This window comes from Myotis lucifugus, unplaced genomic scaffold (genome assembly GCF_000147115.1).
Source record: "Myotis lucifugus unplaced genomic scaffold, Myoluc2.0 scaffold_52, whole genome shotgun sequence".
Taxonomy (NCBI): Eukaryota; Metazoa; Chordata; class Mammalia; order Chiroptera; family Vespertilionidae; genus Myotis; species Myotis lucifugus.
Window position 1 is genome coordinate 1,641,570 of NW_005871100.1, and position 13,727 is coordinate 1,655,296.

Consider the following 13,727-nt stretch of genomic DNA (forward strand, 5'->3'; position numbering starts at 1 on the left):
GGTAAGGGCAGTTTTCTCTTTTCTTTTTCTTAATATGTTTTTTTATTATTATTATTGATTTCACAGAGAAAGGGAAGGGAGAGGGAGAGATAGAAACATCAATGATAAGAGAGAATCATTGATCAGCTGCCTCCTGCACACCCCCCACTAGGGATGGAGCCCGCAACCCAGGCATGTGCCCTTGACCAGAATCGAACCCGGGACCCTTCAGTCCGCAGACTGGAGCACTATTCACTAAGCCAAACCAGGTAGGGCATGGGCAGTTTTCATGTATGGGGCTGTTTCCAGCTCTAATAGTTGTGACCTTTAGAGGATTGAGGACTACTTGGTTTTAAAAGAGTTTTAACAGGAAGGCACTTGCTCTTCTGGTTCAATAGGTTTTAGTTCTGGACCCAGGGAGGAAAAAAACAATATTAATAATAGCCAACACTTACCACCTGTGTGCCTTGTGGCAGCACAGTGCCGAGTGCTTCGTGTGCACTATCTCATTTTTGCTTCCAAATGTACCCCTCTGAGATATGTTCTAGTATGATCTCCAGTTTACAGAGAGGGGAACTGAGCTCAGAGAGGCTGAGTAATTTCTTTGAGGTCACACAGCTAATTAATGGTAGAGGATGGGTCTGGGCTCAACAGCCTGATTTTGAGGTCTATGCTTTTTACCTTCAAGCTGTACTGCTTCCTGCTATGCATCTACCTACCATGTGCCCATCCAACAGATGACAGCACACCACAATAAAACAGTAATCACATCGGGTATCTCTCTAGGACCAGGAGCTATAAATACACTATCATATTCAGTCTTTATGACAGCCCTGCGAGGGTGGTATCTAGAATCCCCTTCTACCTACCAGGAGAATGACATTCAGCAAGGCCAACTGCTTTCACATTACAGAGTCGATAAATGATGGAGTTGGTATTTACACCTACACCTTTTCTACATGTTTTTTTGTTTTGTTTTGTTACCTCACTCTTCCTGCCTAAGGCACCCAATGCTGTATGGTACATTGGACCAGAAATATATACTAGTAGGTGCACACACAATATGAGAAAATTCCTATGCACAAGAAGCAAGATGCTGTCGGTATAGTTGGAGTGGTAGGTATTTGATTTCATTTCCCAGCCTGCCTTGCAGCTAGGGTGGCACTGTCCAGGCCAATGAGATGTTAAGGGGAGAGTCTACAGTGGACGTGGGTGGGTTCTTTCAAAGCTTCTGCTCTCCTGATAAAAGGGAAACTTTCTGCTGTCAAGGGCCTTCTCCCATTCTTCCTTCCTTGAACACAGATGGCAATGTTGGCTCTGCAGCAGCAATCTTGTAACCACGAGGCACAAGCCAAATGAATCTCAGAGATGGCTGCCCTCATCACAGAGCTGCTGAGCCAATACCAATAACCACCTACCTCTGTACTTCCGTAAGCTAGTCTTAATTGGGTATTCTGTTATCTGCAAATACAACCTTAACTGCTACAGAAAGAAGACTAGTTTGAGCAGCCTCACTTTCCTTCTACCTGACAGTTACGTTTGATTTCTTTGTCTATGCCAACTGATTTTCCCCTGTCTTCATAAAGAGAGTAGCCTGAATCCAGTTTCAGATATCTTGGTGGTATGGACATGTCACTCCCAGCACCTGCTATGCCCACAGCCCCTTCCGAGGAAAGGCACTATTGGTTCTTTACAAATGAGTCCCAGGCTTCGTGCCAGGTGACTGTGATTTTCGGGCCAAAGCTACTCACCGAAACACCCATCCATGAGTCAGTGAGTAGCCTATGAGGCGGTTAGGCATGCGTACTCTCCCCAGCAATGGCACTGTGTAGATGTCCACTGGCTCGCCTAGGAGACAGGAGTTGAGTGTTACAAGAATGCAGAAGCCACAAGGCAAGACAAGTCATGGATAAGCAGTTGATATGCATCAATAAAAGTCAGGAATAAGCAGAAACTGAGAGATAGAGAAGAGGGAAGTCAAAGAGTGTAATGATTGAAGAATCATAACTCTAGGGCAGGGAGCCACCAGGGCTGCTACTAAGAGAACAATAGATGGCCAGGCCCCTCCCCTGCTGGCCTTCTAGAGTTCTGTGGAGCCACAGGAGGTGCTGTGATCCTGACTAATCCCTGGCCGTTCTCTGTGATTAGTGAAGCCATGTCACCTAGCTTATTCTCCAGATGCGCCCACTATTGCCCCTCGGGTCACATTGGGTCCTGGTCGCCTGAGAGAGCTTAACCAACATGTTGGCCACTCAGGGCCACCATGCCCGTCTTTAGTCTCCCTGAGTGTTGCACACACACCTGTGGAGCCCAGAGGGTATAGGCAGGGCGCCTGTGGGCCATATTTGGCCCCAATACATGTCTCATTTAACTTACATGGCATCCTAAGAAATGTACATTTGGATGCCTTTCGAGGGGGTATACTCTTCCAATTTGTCATGGTCCCTACCCCTCTCTATGCCTGACACCTGCCCTACTTTGCACATTCACATTACCTGCCTGGTACCTGTAGGCACTTGAATGGCAGCCTCTGGCAGGAAATTATAGAGGCGGTCAGGTCAGGTAAGCTGCCCCTGAGTTCCCCTCAGCTGAGTCCCCTGGCAGCTGCAGTCCCATGCCCTCAAGGCAGGGCACAAACCTGGGGAGGTGGGGGGGGGGCAGGGAGAGAAGGAAGGAGGGAGGGAGGAAGAGGAAGAGGAAGAGACAGAGACATAGAGAGAACTGTTGCCACCCCACAGACCACAGAGCTGGTATCTGTCGCTTCATCATCTACTTGCTTCTCCGCCGCAGTGTCCGCTGCTCCCAACTGCCACCGCCACTTCTAATCACACCCAACTTTCCACCGCTTTCCACCGCAGCCTTTTTGCACCCTGTCTCCTGTTGCTTTTATTGTGCTGGTCCTACCACATGTATGTGTGGTTGACCTCTGTGGTCACAGCCAATTGGCGGGTGCTTTTCCTTCCGCCCAGCTAACCATGAATCCAGGCACGATGTGGTCCCTGGGACAGTGGCTGCGGCAGCAGCCTTTGCAGGCTGGGCCCTCGGGGGCTGTGCTTTACTGGCAATCAGTTCTGTTTTTGTTTTCCGAAGATTTTTGAGTCCGGAGGGATCCTGGAACCCTGAGGGATCTGGAAAATGCGGCTTGTCTCTGAAAATAACAGCCTGTGCAGAGAGTGGAAGGAGAGATTACCATGGACTATTATCTGAGGTGGTAAACAAGTTTTCCTTACAGGGTGGGTTAAACAGACAAAGAAAGGATTACAAAGAACATCCAAAACCGCAGGGGAGGCAGCCAAGCTAAAGGCGGATGATGGTGCAGGGCATGATGCACACACGCAGAAGTAGGTGTGTAGGTGCCCACGTGCATGCATGCACACTTGTGCACACGTGTGCACATGTGTGTGTAGAAGGATTAGCACTGGGGAGCTGTGAGAAATAAAGTTAGGTAGGAACAAACTATGCAAAGTCTTAAAAATTAGGTGAACAAATTCAGAATCATGTCAGTGGGCAGCTTAGAGCTATTAGAGGGGAGAGAGATTTGGGCCCAGGTACCCATCTAGGTGATGCGCCAAAGGCACAATAGAAGTGGAGAGGAAAGCATCCTAGGATATCCTGAAGCATCATTCACAAGCCTGAATGTTTGGCTCAATTTGAAGGGCTGGATGGAGGAACCAGTCAATGTTGATTCCAAAGCTTCAAGCTCAGAGTCATCACAGTGGGAGCTGCGGAATAGAAAGGCTGGGAGAGCTGAAAGATCATGAGATCATGTGACATCTCATTCTTCAGAAAGAGACCTACCTTCCTCGCATGCACGTGCCTGCCTATATGGTTGCCAGAACAGATCCACATCTGGGGTGCCATGGGGAACAAGGACAGGCCTCTCTCTCTTACCCACATCCCTGGGGTCCTTAGCCAACAAGACTACAGGATCAGAAGCTCCCACTAGGCATCAGATGGCTGCTGGTCTCTCAGTGAGCGCTCTGGCCAGAATGAGACACATGCAAACCAGTTAGTTCAGGACCAGCGCTCAGAAGCTCATTGCTTGTCGTGACATCAGAAGAATGCTCACATCCTTTTGCTGACAAGTAGGTCCTGACCAAATGTGGCCTCATCAGCACACTGGCAGGCAGCCAGCCAAGTTGTTAAGTGGAAACTGACCCACCCCAGGAAAAAAGTGAAGGGCAAATGCTCATTCCACTCCACATCCCTGCTCTCTGTGTTCCAACAACTTGAAATATCAGCAGCCCCCAAACGGCATCAAGTGGTGAGGCCCCAATAAAGGCAATTGCTTTGAGGCTGTTCAATCGTCTGCTGGGAGTTTGAGACCCTTTCTGCATCCCAAGGACCTACATGGTGGCTCCCTGGGAAGGCGGTCCCTGGCATAAACTGTCTAATTCTCACAACATGTCATGCACTTCAGTTTTAAGCTCGCTATGGATTTTAGAGCATAGACCAACAGCTACCTCTTGGGTCTGCATCATCCTGGATGCTAGCATCTAAACCTCACTGTCACTAGACCACTCCATTCATTTAGGGACATTTGGCTTTCCTCTGCTTCCAGGCATTCTGGAAATCGCAGGTGGGTCCACACAGCATGTAGCATGGTGAGCGGGTGTTCTGTGTACAGGTTTTGTGCACAGAGAGCTAAGCTGGAGTCCCAGCTTGGTTTCTACCGGCTGCTCTGACGTTGGGAACATTAACTAATTTTTCTAAGCCCCAGTCTCCTTATCGGTAAAATGAGGATAATAATACCTAGTTCAGAGTGCTGTTGTGATGAATAAATTATATGTAAATGCTGTGTTAGTTAGCTATTGCTGCGTAACAAATCCCCCCCACCCCAACATGGTGACTTAAAGCAACGAGAAGCATTCACTGTCTCAGTTTCTGAGGATCAGGAATTTAGGAGTGGCTTAGCTGGGTGGCTCTGATTTGGGATTTCTCATAAATTCAGTCAGATGTCAGCTGGGGCTGCAGTTATCTGAGGACTAGACTGGGGCCGGAGGATCCACTCAGGTTGCTCGCTCCGTGGCTGAGAAGTTGGTGCTGGTTCCCAGCAGGAGGCCTCAGTTCCTCTCCACGGGGCCTCTGTAGGACTGCTGGAGTGTCCTCATCACTCGGTTCCTGGCTTCCTCTGGAACAATCAATGCAAGAGACCAAGGCAGAAGTTGCAATGCCTCTCATGACTTAGCCTCAGACGCCATACGTCACCACCTCCACTGCACTCTATTGGTCATACAGGCCAGCCCTCATTCAATATGGGAGGGAGCTATACAAGGGCAGCAGTGCCAGGAAGCAAGCATCATTGAGGACTGTCTTGAATGCTGGCAATCACAAGGGCTTGTACAGTACCTACCTAAGTGGTAGCTGCTAATAGGATTATTATTTGCTTCTTATCATCTATATACACACACACACACAGAACCATTCCTTTCCCTTTGCTCTAAAGTGTCCAGTCATTGCTGTTATTCTCCCAAATCTCGTGGTCTCCCGGTCCCATGGTAATGTCAGAAAGGACAGCACCCCGTGGCCTCACAAGGGTGACTCAAATATTCTGACACTTTTTACTCTTCCAGTTCTTTCCTCATTTATATAATTAGAATCCTCCCAGGCACGTCTTGATTTCACTGATGACTTGAATGTCACAGTCAGCCAGGATCTGCAGGACATAAGCAATCACCGCAGCAGGAAAGATGCTGACTTGCAGTTTGTGGTGCAGCCCTGCTGGGCAGAGAACCGTGAACCAGGTCACCCCTGGGACAACAGCAGAGATGGTGCTGGAAATAAAATGTCCATTAAAGGATCAACTAGAGCAGTGGTCGGCAAACTGCGGCCCCTTGAGTGTGGCTCTTCCACAAAATACCATGTGCGGGCGCGCACGTTCAGTGCAATTGAAACTTCGTGGCCACACTCAAGGGGCCAAAGAGCCGCATGTGGCTCATGAGCCTCAGTTTGCCGACCACTGAACTAGAGAAGTATGCCCTCCCTTGGACTGTGCTTATCAGCAGTAGGCTAAGCACCTGGTTCACTGGAAGCCACCATGACTGTGACTTTCCCTGTATTGTCAGAGCAGATGCTGCTCGCTCAGTGAGGCTCAGGTGGGCTAGTGATAGGACGGCTGAGGACATCTGAGTGGCAGAAGTTGCCAGTTGTTTCCTGATGTCATTTCTTCCCTTCTTCTACAGGAACAGAGCCCCTAATCAATAGCTGAGAACAAGGTACCCCAAAATAGAAACCATATTTGTCAGGCTCCCTTAATAAAATTCTGGCCAATGGGACATCAGCGGAGGTCATACGTGCAACTTCTGTAGAGGGACCATGTCTTTTTCCTCCTCCTCCTCCTCCTCCTCGCTGGAATCCTTATTAAATGACTGGACCACCAGGAGCCGTTTTGGACCATGAAGTGACCTTGGGAATGGATGCCGCTTATGACAGAGCAAAAAGGTAGAAGAACCCTGGGTCCCTGACACCAGAGCGCTCCCTTGCAACTCTGGGCTGCCTGCCTCTAGATTTCTTGAACATTAGAAAGAGATCAACGTTTAGTTGTTTTTTTTAAAGCCATTCTTACTTTGTTTGCTTTCTTTCTTTCTTTTTTTTTTTTGTGTGTGTGACAAACCTATACCCCAGCTCACACAGGTTCCTATTGCAGTGGCCATGATTACAGTTTTTGCACATGGTCTGCCACCAGGGTATGCACCTGCCTGCTGCGGGAAAGTCTGCAGAAATGACCCCAGTAGGAAGAGGGTAAACCATCAGTTATAGTCTCATGTAACACTGGTTGAGCTGCCCTACTACATACAAGGCACTGTGGAGGAGGTCAAGCAGTTGTCTACAGAGTTTACTGTGGGTTACTCCTCCATCTTGGGCCCTCCGTGACCACCACTCTGCTCATCCGTTTGTTCTTTCATGTATGCATTCATCTGTCCAACAAGTACTTATGAAGAACTTCCACATGTCAGGCATGATATGAGGTGTCAGCACCACAATGACAGCATCCCATCTAGCAAATAGAAAGGACCCGTGAGGCGTGGTACAGAGTGGAGGAGTTTTATAGGTAGAAGGGGACAGGACAAGGAAGTTACTAGCAAAATGTGAATGACTTCAGGCAAGGCCACCTTCCTTTAGGGGGAGGTAGGAGGTCTCCCAGGCAGATTACCTGACTAGTGCTGAGCAGGTAACTCCATGTTGACTGGTTAAGATCACATTCCTGGGAGAGGCTGAAACTGTAACCAGGTCAGGTATTAGGCTTGGTTTGGGGACATGGGCTTAGCACAAGTGACTCTATTTGGGGCCTGTTGAGTCTTTTTAACACTTTCTCAGATTAAAACAAAGAAAACTGTTATCAAAGCCAGGATTCCCATATCTGTTACAAAGGGGTAAAATTAAAGGGACTATAATTTAGTTGAAAAAAACACAAGAAGTTGCTGAAATTCAGTTCTGCTAAGTCTTCATACATTAAAGCCTCTGTGTGTGTGTGTGTGTGTGTGTGTGTGTGTTTATATGGTATGGTCACACACAGGCACACACAGATTTAATTATTTATATAGGGGAGGGCGTATGCCTAAGGGATTTACAAACACATACACACAAATATGTGTGTATTAATATGTGTATATTTCAAAACAGAACAATATAACCACTTCTTCTCCAGCTCCAGACTGATATTTCCTACAAAAATATTAAATACTATTAAAAAATATTAAAATAAATAAATACTTATTTTCCTGGTGTTTACAGACATTGCTGATCTATACCTGGCTCTCTGAAACAAACCTGTGCCCTAAAACAAGAATAGGTGAGGCTGCTGGCAGGGGTGCTGGGGAGCCAGCAGAGCAGTTACAATCGATTAGAAGGTGGACACTGGCAGCTGATTCCTTGCCAGCTCTCCCTGCCACCCTCCACTCCCCTGGAAAGAAAACCTGCATATAGAGACCCAGCGACTCCCTTCTTTGAATTCATATCCGTAGGAAAGACATAAAGAGGTTTCAATTATGTTTTAAAATTCAGTCGTACTCGAAATTTCTCAAGGCAAGGAGCCATGCAGGACTGCAGTTGGACGATGAAGTTGTAATCAGATCATCTGGCCTGTCTGCCTCCAGCGAGGCTGTCACTTCCCGACAATGAGTTCCCTGGAGTTTTCTGGCTTGGAGTCGAGCCCCTGGGACACTGCCTTACTGGTAAGCAGACCATGAAATGAGGCAGAGGAGCGCTCGTTCTCGCTCTGGGTTTTTATTTTTCCCCAATGTAGTTCCATCTGCGGTTTGTGTCAGTTCTAATAAGCGTAGTTAGAAGTCAAACCATCCCGCCCTCCAGCCAAATCTTAACAAGGAGAGAAGGTGGAAAGCCCGCATTAGGTCCTTTGTGTTTTTTAAATTCCTCACCCAAGGATAATTTTCCATTGATTTTTAGAGAGAGTGGTAAGGAGGGAGGAGAGATGATTGAGAGAGAGAGAGAGAGAGAGAGAGAGAGAGAGAGAGATAAATAGAGAGAGATGAGAGACACATCAATTGGTTGCCTCCCACAGGCACCCTGACCCAGCCTGCAACTGAGCTACATGCCCTTGACCGGGAATCAAACCCATGACCCTTTGGTCTGTAGGCTGACGCTCTAACAACTGAGCAAACCCTGCTAGGACTATTAGGTCCATTTTAAAACACATCAAACATTTTTCAGAAAAGTAATTTAAACTGTGGTGGAATCCCTATCATCCCTAATACTTCACCCAATTCAGAGTTTTTGAACATCAGTTGGAAAGAGCAAGTCATCATGAAACCCTGACTAGGCCCAGCCCTGATGCTAACTAAGCAGCTGGGAGGGCAGGTCACTGTATCCTGGTGGCCTGTTCCTCTGACAATAATAATACGTGGATTTCCCATCTAACTCATGGGTGTTGCCACTGTAAGAACCAACTGAAGTAACAAAAGTATTTTGGAAATATACAATGCCAGGTATTTATCACCGCTGGCCTGGTTTATTTGAGTTGCTTGAGAAGATATAGAAGGAGGAGAAAGACAGATTTTAGTCAGCTAGCTGCTCCCCACATCCTTCTGAGCAGATACAGCCTAATTCTTCTCTCTCCACACAAACCCGTGGGTTCTGAAGTTCTGTTTGGCTCTTGCTCCAGCTTCTAAATACCTCAAGGGAAGCAGATGCTATCCCACCCAGGTAATTTACTCCCCAGTTTAGAAATCCTCATTATCTGGGAGTTCTTTCAAGGTCTACCCACTGCCCCTTGCAAGTAAATTAATTGCCTCTTATTTTGATCTCGGAGGAGATAGAGATGAGCTCCTTCACCAGGGCCTGACCTTGAAGGGTTTTAGATTCTTCCTCAGCTGCTGTGTTTTCTTTTTTCTCTCTCCAGTGGAGGAAAGGCAAGAATTTATTGCATATGCAGTTAAAAGAAATATCAACAACTTATTTTATGTGCAGTAGAAAAGATAATCCTGCAAGAACGGAAGACTCAGAATGAGGCTAAGGACAGGCTTGGCGGTAAAGCAGATGTGTAAGTGTGGCCAACATAGCAACAGCCATAGTGGCACCTCCAGGAGCTGTGCAGGAGTTGCCATCTGATGCCCAGGTAAGACGACCGAGGGAGGGTAGATAAAAGAAACACAAGCCCGTTCAGCGTGGCTCAGTGATTGAGCTTCAACCTATGAACCAGGAGGTCAATGTTCGATTCTCAGTCAGGACACTGCCTGGGTTGTGGGCTCAATCCCCAGTGTGGGGTGTGCAGGAGGCAGCCGATCAATGATTCTCTCTCATCATTGATGTTTCTATCTCTCTCCCTCCCTCTCTGAAATCAATAAAAATATTTTTTTTAAATAAAAGAAAAACAAGACTGCATGTTGACAGTTACAGACCCATAGCACTGGCGCTTTGAAAGCCATAGGACTTGTCATTGGCCCGGCTAGCGTAGGGACCAGGCATGTTCTGTTTTCCAGAATCTTCTTTTGTAAGACTTGAGAATGCTCTGAAGGCACTCAGCAAACAAGGCTCAGGGGCATATATTACCACCACCGTATTTTACATAAAAGACATTCAAATACAGCCATGATTCACTTGCGTCAGTAGAAGGTATAGCGCAGGGGTCCTCAAACTTTTTAAACAGGGGGCCAGTTCACTGTCCCTCAGACCGTTGGAGGGCCAGACTATAGTTTAAAAAAAAACTATGAACAAATTCCTATGCACACTGCACATATCTTATTTTGAAGTAAAAAAACAAATGTTTTCGGCGGGCCGCATGTGGCCCGCGGGCCGTAGTTTGAGGACCCCTGGTATAGCGCCTACTGAACACCTAGGTTATATGGTCCAGCCTATTGCTCTGGATCTCTAACAAGTTGAAATAAAATCTAAAACCTTTATTACCAGTGCTTAGAATGTCTGAGGGATTTCAAGCACCATCACTTTTTTAGATGATAGACTAGCAATTTTTAACCTTAAAAAACTAATCTTGAGACATAAATCTAGCTCCCTCGGGTCGCCCAGTTTGTGCTTGCAAAGAAAGCTTTCTGGATGAGGCATAAATGGGATTTTACATCATTGAGGGTTCAGCTTCATAACTTTCTCCCAACTGTTTTGAAATACAGTCTGCTCTCCCTATTAATGGGTTCTACAGCCACAGAATTAACCAATCTCTGATCAAAAATATTAAAAGAAAAAGTTACATTGATGCTATGTAGGTAGGCCTACAACGGTTGTGTCTATCCTAAATAGACATTTTTTCCCTTGTCATTTTCCCCTAAAATATACTGTCTGACAATTGTTTATATAACCTTTGCATTATATTGGGCACTATAAGTAATGTAGAGATGATTTAAAGTAGACGGGAGGATGTGTGTAGGTTACATGCAACTATGATGCCATTTTATATAAGGGATATAGGCATCCTCAGATTTGGGGATCGTCTTGGGCACCCAGGAACCAATCACCTCTGTGTAAGGAGGACTGACTGTATTTAGTCTAATAATGAAACAGAGAGAGAGAGAAGAGACATTTTTGTTATGTAAATCATGAACACAAAAAGGAAGACTTTTTGGTATTCCACTTCCTTCCAGAATGTGCTGGGGGAAGTAGGTGTGCACCTGGGCCCCTGCTCGCATTTCTTTGCCTGATAGTGACCAGGGAGAGAGAAGAGGAGAGAGGAAGGGCCGAGGGTCCCCGCTGCCACCTAGCAGACCACCACACACTCCTTGGCGTCTCTCACTCAAGTGTCCCCCAGCCCTGGACCTGTTAAATGGCAAGTGTCACATGCAAAACTTACTTCTGCAAAAAGTTTTATGCAAACTTAAAGCAGGGAGTCAACAAGAAAGGGAGAGAGGCAGAGGGCAAGCTGGGAACTCCGAAAAAAGGCCTCCTGCTGAAAAAAAAAATCCCATTTTAAGAACAAATTAGTTTGATGGCAAATTGGTGGTTCTGTCGTATGGAGTTGAGTTTTAGCCTGGCCGCTTTGAGGAGCAGCTTGACAGACTTCAGGCTGCCTGCTCACAGCCCAAAGCCTCGCCGACAGAAGACACGGCTGGGCTGGATGCAGATGTGGCCCCCTGCACCCTGACACACTCAATCTCCACCCTACCCCCCTGTCACCTCATGTGCCGGCAGGTGACAGGGACTTGGCAGGCCCCACTCTGGCTCTGGCTTGAATTCCTTCATCATGGATCTGCTCCCCACACTTCATTCTGGCCCATGAAACTGTAAGTGTCAGCCTGCCATCGGCTGTCTCTCCACGCTCACCATCCGGAGGGGCAGGGCTGGCCTGAAGCAGACAGCAAGCAGCATCTCAGCGGGTGAAATGGGTACTTGGAGTCAATAGGTGTGATTAAAAGGCCCAACTCTCTTCTCTCCCCATTTCTGGCACTGGTCTGCCAAGCCCATCTCGTGGGGAAATTGCCTGGTGATTGTGTGACATCTAGGAAAGGATAATAGCACGCTTCCCCTTCTCTTGTGAAAAGATAGTGTCAGGAAGGAGGGAGAGATGGAGGGCAGGAGGGAAGTGCAGCTGACACCACAGTCGCTGTCTTGCTATCTTTGGATGCTGCCAGGCGCATGAAGCCTTGTGCGCTTCTGCTAAACGGGGGTGAGCAGCTGGGCAGACTGTCAGGGAGCTGGCAGCTGGCGGTGATTCAGAGGCACAGAGCTTGCTCAACCAGCGGCTTTATAAGTCAGGCGCAGCACAGGGAAGTGGGCAAGGGATGGCTCATCGGGAAGCAATTGTGAAATAGGACCTGTTTAGGTTGGTGACAGCTCCTGGTGGGAGAGGGAGCGTGCCTGCTGTTAGGACTGAAGAGGACAGAGTGTGTGGCGCTCCATGGCGGCATTGCTGGCCCCATCTAAGGCCCAGAGCAGGCGGCCCTGTGTCAGGAACAAAGTGCTTTAGACAGACAGACAGACAGACGCAGGATCTGCACGGACAGAGCCTGAGCTGCAGAGGCCCGACATGTTGATAATTGAGTGAGTGCCCAATGCAAGGATCGGGAGATGAATTACAGAGAAAACACAGCAACATGGCAGAAAATGTAGACAATGAAAGGAGGAAATGCATGGTATTCTACCTCCCTAATGAAGGTATTTTCATCTGGCAGATGCCTTGCTAGCCTTGCACACACACACGTTTATAACATGTTCAGTGCACCCAGAATTTCACACTGCTTTTTTCACTTGGCCTATGTATCAGCCTTTCCCAGCGTTACTTCCTGCTGTCATCACTGATGATAGCTATAAAAGATTCCACCTAATGGGTCTACCATAATTTGCTAAACGATTTCTCTGTTCTGTAAGTAGATGGCTTTCTTTTAAAAAATGGCATTACTGAGGCGTGATTGGTATCGAATAAGTTGCACAAATTGAAAGTGTGCCGTTTGATAAGTTTGATATATGTAGCACCTGTGAAACCATCCCCACAGTCAAGGTAAAAACATACCCATCACCCCCCCCCTCCCCCGCCAAAAAAGTTTCTTCTCCCTCCCTCTGGGTCATTTCCCTGAGGTAGACTGTAATGCCTCCTTATGTTCACAGGCTTTTATATCGCCCCTTTCCTTTGAATTTGGGCTGCCCTGGGATCTGTTTTAAGCCATAGAATGTGGTAAAAGTGACACCATTCTAGTCTCAGGCCTGAGCCTTAGAAAGTCCTAGCAATTTATGATTTTGCACTCTCGAAGTGTTTCTTCTTGGAAACTAGCTGCCATGCCATGAGGAAGCTCAAGCAACCACGTAGAGAGGACCCTTTGTCCACCAATAATGAGCCATGCCAGGCCTCCCAGTGCTTGATCCCACACCACACGAACCACGTTAGCCCGCTCCTCCCACAGAATCCTAAGAAACAGGAAATCATTTTTGTTCCAGCCGCTAAATTTTGGATCGATTTGTTACACAATCATCAGTAAGTAAAATAGGCTGATAATGTAGCAGTTATTGCTAAAATAGGTTCCCATTCTTTGAGAATCCCATGAAAGGGTATGAGAGAGGTGAGGCAGGAGTTTTTTCCAATCCTATGTTCCTCTCCAGTTATGACGTCGCTGTTGGCTCCTTGAGAATTATCACCAGGCCCTCCTTCCACCTGCCTCTTGGGTGGGGGACACAAGAGCAAGCCGAAGGGAGGATCTGGGCATGTTTTGGGGCCCAGAAAAGAAGCAAGTGACTTCCTGTGGGTCTGTCCCAATGTTGCACTTTGGGACACTCCCTGGGGGTGGGGACCCAGCCCAAAGCAGCCCAGGGCACCCCTAGTCACCCTCGCCGGGCAGCAGCTCTCACAGAAT